The sequence below is a fragment of the Arachis stenosperma genome, chromosome 1, assembly GCF_014773155.1.
Source record: "Arachis stenosperma cultivar V10309 chromosome 1, arast.V10309.gnm1.PFL2, whole genome shotgun sequence".
In the NCBI taxonomy this organism is placed as follows: Eukaryota; Viridiplantae; Streptophyta; class Magnoliopsida; order Fabales; family Fabaceae; genus Arachis; species Arachis stenosperma.
This window is the reverse complement of record NC_080377.1, coordinates 48,110,523-48,115,550: the sequence shown is the minus strand read 5'-3', so window position 1 is coordinate 48,115,550 and position 5,028 is coordinate 48,110,523. Positions and strand designations below refer to the sequence as shown.

The window sequence follows — 5,028 nt, the reverse complement described above, 5'->3', positions numbered from 1 at the left end:
GTTGCTAGTGGGTTTGATTGAGCGTTGGATAAACTCCAACCATCCTCTAGCCACGGGTTTGAGGTCATGCCTTCTCAATTGAACCGGCTTGCCTCTTGAATCTCTCTTCCATTGTGCGCCCTCTTCACATATGATTGTGAGGACTTGGTCTAACCTTTGATCAAAGTTGACCCTTCTTGTGTAAGGATGTTCATCTCCTTGCATCATAGGCAAGTTGAACGCCACCCTCACACTTTCCGGACTAAAATCCAAGTATTTCCCTCGAACCATAGTAAGATCATTCTTTGGATCCGGGTTCACACTTTGATCATGGTTCTTGGTGATCCATGCATTGGCATAGAACTCTTGAACCATCAAGATTCCGACTTGTTGAATGGGGTTGGTAAGCACTTCCCAACCTCTTCTTCGGATCTCATGGCGGATCTCCGGATATTCACCCTTTTTGAGTGAAAAGGGGACCTCGGGGATCACCTTCTTCAAGGCCACAACTTCATAGAAGTGGTCTTGATGCACCCTTGAGATGAATCTATCCATCTCCCATGACTCGGAGGTGGAAGCTTTTGCTTTCCCTTTCCTCTTTCTAGAGGTTTCTCCGGCCTTGGATGCCATAATGGTTATGGAAAAACGAAAAAGCAATGCTTTTACCACACCAAACTTAAAATGTTTGCTCGTCCTCGAGTAAAAGAAGAAAGAAGAGAGTAGAAGAAGAAGAAATGAGGAAGAAGGAGATGGTGGTGTATTCGGCCAAAGAGGGGAAGAAGTGTTGTTTAGGTTGTGTGAAAATGAAGGGGTTAAGAAGGGTTTATATAGGAGAGAGGGGAGATGAGGTTCGGCCATTATGGGTGGGTTTGGGAGGGAAAGTGGTTTGAATTTGAAGGGTGAGGTTGGTGGGGTTTTATGAAGGATGGATGTGAGTGGTGAAGAGAAAGATGGGATTTGATAGGTGAAGGGTTTTTGGGGAAGAGGTGTTGAGGTGATTGGTGAATGGGGGAAGAAGAAAGAGGTGGTGGGGTCCTGTGGGGTCCACAGATCCTGTGGTGTCAAGGAAAAGTCATCCCTGCACCAAATGGCATCAAAATTCACGTTTTGAGCCATTGCTGGCGTTAAACGCCGGGCTGGTGCCCATTCCTGGCGTTTAACGCCAGGTTCTTGCCCTTTTCTGGCGTTTAACGCCAGTCTGGTGCCCCTTTCTGGCGTTAAACGCCCAGAATGGTGCCAGACTGGGCGTTAAACGCCCAACTGCTAGGCTTACTGGCGTTTGAACGCCAGTAGCATCTTCCTCCAGGGTGTGCTGTTTTTCTTCCTGTTTTTCATTCTGTTTTTGCTTTTTCAATTAATTTTGTGACTTCTTATGATCATCAACCTACAAATAAAATAAAATAACAAAAGAAAATATGTAAAATATAATATTGGGTTGCCTCCCAACAAGCGCTTCTTTAATGTCAGTAGCTTGACAGAGGACTCTCATGGAGCCTCACAGATACTCAGAGCAATGTTGGAACCTCCCAACACCAACTTAGAGTTTGAATGTGGGGTTCAACACCAAACTTAGAGTTTGGTTGTGGCCTCCAACACCAAACTTAGAGTTTGACTGTGGGGGCTCTGTTTGTCTCTGAATTGAGAGAAGCTCTTCATGCTTCCTCTCCATGGTGACAGAGGGATATCCTTGAGCCTTAAACACAAAGGATTCTCCATTCACTTGAATGATCAGTTCACCTCTATCAACATCAATCACAGCCTTTGCTGTGGCTAGGAAAGGTATGCCAAGGATGATGGTTTCATCCATGCATTTCCTAGTCTCTAGGACTATGAAATCAGTAGGGATGTAATGGTCTTCAATCTTAACCAAAACATTCTCTACAAGTCCATAAGCTTGTTTTCTTGAGTTGTCTGCCATCTCTAGTGAGATTTTTACAGCTTGTACCTCAAAGATCCTTAGCTTCTCCATTACTGAGAGAGGCATAAGGTTTACACTTGACCCTAAGTCACACAGAGCCTTCTTGAAGGTCATGGTGCCTATGGTACAAGGTATGGAAAACTTCCCAGGGTCTTGTCTCTTTTGAGGTAATTTCTGCCTAGACAAGTCATCCAGTTCTTTGGTGAGCAAAGGAGGTTCATCCTCCCAAGTCTCATTTCCAAATAACTTGTCATTTAGCTTCATGATTGCTCCAAGGTATTTAGCAACTTGCTCTTCAGTGACATACTCATCCTCTTCAGAGGAAGAATACTCATCAGAGCTCATGAAAGGCAGAAGTAAGTCCAATGGAATCTCTATGGTCTTATTTTGAGTTCCAGATTCCCATGGTTCCTCATTGGGGAACTCATTGGAGGCTAGTGCACGCCCATTGAGGTCTTCCTCAGTGGCGTTCACTTCCTCCCCTTCCTCTCCAAATTCGGCCACATTGATGGCTTTGCACTCTCCTTTTGGATTTTCTTCTGTGTTACTTGGAAGAGTACTTGGAGGGAGTTCAGTAACTTTCTTGCTCAGCTGTCCCACTTGTCCTTCCAAATTCCTAATGGAAGACCTTGTTTCAGTCATGAAACTTTGAGTGGTTTTGATTAGATCAGAGACCATGGTTGCTAAGTCAGAGGGGTTCTGCTTAGAATTCTCTGTCTGTTGCTGAGAAGATGATGGAAAAGGCTTGCCATTGCTAAACCTGTTTCTTCCACCATTGTTGTTGTTGAAACCTTGTTGAGGTCTCTCTTGATTCTTCCATGAGAGATTTGGGTGATTTCTCCATGAAGAATTATAGGTGTTACCATAGGGTTCTCCTAGGTAATTCACCTCTTCCATTGAATGGTTCTCAGGATCATAAGCTTCTTCCTTAGATGAAGCATCCTTAGTACTGCCAGGTGCATGTTGCATTCCAGACAGACTTTGAGAAATCAAATTGACTTGTTGAGTCAATATTTTATTCTGAGCCAAAATGGCGTTCAGAGTATCAATCTCAAGAACTCCTTTCTTCTGACTTGTCCCATTGTTCACAGGATTTCTCTCAGAAATGTACATGAATTGGTTATTTGCAACCATTTCAATGAGCTCTTGAGCTTCTGTAGGCGTCTTCTTCAGATGAAGAGATCCTCCAGCAGAGCTATCCAAGGACATCTTAGATAGTTCAGAGAGACCATCATAGAAAATACCTATGATGCTCCATTCAGAAAGCATGTCAGAAGGATATTTTCTGATCAATTGTTTGTATCTTTCCCAAGCTTCATAGAGGGATTCTCCATCCTTCTGTCTGAAGGTTTGGACTTCCACTCTAAGCTTACTCCATCTTTGTGGTGGAAAGAACTTTGCCAAGAAGGCATTGACTAGCTTTTCCCAAGAGTCCAGGCTTTCTTTAGGTTGAGAGTCCAACCATATTCTAGCTCTGTCTCTTACAGCAAAAGGGAATAGCATCAGTTTATAGACCTCAGGGTCTACCCCATTAGTCTTGACTGTGTCACAGATTTGCAAGAATTCAGCTAAGAACTGATGAGGATCTTCCATTGGAAGTCCATGGAACTTGCAATTCTGTTGCATTAGAGAAACTAATTGAGGTTTAAGCTCAAAGTTGTTTGCTCCAATGGCAGGGATAGAGATGCTTCTCCCATAGAAGTCGGGAGTAGGTGCAGTAAAGTCACCCAGCACCTTCCTTGCATTGTTTGCATTATTGTTGTTTTCGGCTGCCATGTCTTCTTCTTCTTTGAAGAATTCGGTTAGGTCCTCTAAAGAGAGTTGTGCTTTGGCTTCTCTTAGCTTTCTCTTCAAGGTCCTTTCGGGTTCAGGGTCAGCTTCAACAAGAATGCCTTTGTCTCTGCTCCTGCTCATATGAAAGAGAAGAGAACAAGACAATGTGGAATCTTCTATGTCACAGTATAGAGATTCCTTGAGGTGTCAGAGGAAAAGAGAAATAGAAAGAAGAAGGAGAAGAAGAATTCGAACTTTAACTAGATAAGGTTCGAATTGTGCATTGAGAAGGAGTGGTACTCCATAAATAGAAGGATGTGAGAGGGAGGGAAGTATTTTTTTTTTTTTCGAAAATTAATTAAAATATTTTGAAAACATTTTTGAAAACCACTAATTGATTTTCGAAATTAAAAGTAAGAAAGAAATCAAGTGATTTTTGAAAAAGATTTTGAAATTAGAACTTAAAAAGATTTGATTGAAAACTATTTTGAAAAAGATGTGATTAAAAAGATATGATTGAGAAGATATGATTTGAAAACAATTTTTAAAAGGATATGATTTGAAAACAATTTTAAAAGATATGATTTTAAAATTAATGACTTGCCTAACAAGAAAAAGATATGATTCAAACATTAAACCTTTCTCAACAGAAAAGGTAACAAATTTGAGATGTTCAATCAAATCATTAATTGTTAGTAAGTATCTTTGAAAAAGGAAAGAAATTGATTTTGAAAACATTTGATTGAAGAGATATGATTTGAAAAAGATTTGATTTTGAAAAACTTTGAAAACTTGAAAAAAATTGATTTGAAAACAAAATCTTCCCCCTAGCACCATCCTGGCGTTAAACGCCCAGAATGGTATCCATTCTGGCGTTTAACGCCCAAAATGCACCCTTTTTGTGCGTTAAACGCCCAACCAGGTACCCTGGCTGGCGTTTAAACGCCAGTCTGTCTTCTTCACTGGGCATTTTCGAATGCTCAGCTTTTTCTGTGTAATTCCTCTGCAGTATGTCCTGAATCTTCAATTCTTTGTATTATTGACTTGAAATGACACAAATTAAAAATATTTTTGGATTTTTAATAATCAAAATGCAACAAGAATCAAATAACAGTGCATGCAAGACACCAAACTTAGCAGTTTACATACCACTGACACTATATGAGACACATAAACACTCAAGTCAAAAGAATTCAAAGATCAGAGTAAGAAATCATCAAGAATTACTTGAAGATCCTTAAGACACATGAATGAATGTATGCAATTGACACCAAACTTAAGATGAGACACTAGACTCAAGCAAGAAACATCAAATATTTTTGGTTTTTATGATTTTGTGAATTTTTTTGTGATTTTCG

At 40.5% G+C, this 5,028-nt stretch overlaps 1 non-coding gene across 1 annotated transcript; it reads left to right on the top strand.

The window, feature by feature from the left end:
* The first annotated feature begins 3,160 nt into the window (after nt 1-3,160).
* LOC130950579 (small nucleolar RNA R71) lies at nt 3,161-3,268 on the top strand. The gene has a single exon (XR_009073638.1). It is a non-coding gene; the product is annotated as a small nucleolar RNA R71 (small nucleolar RNA).
* Nucleotides 3,269-5,028: the final 1,760 nt, after the last annotated feature.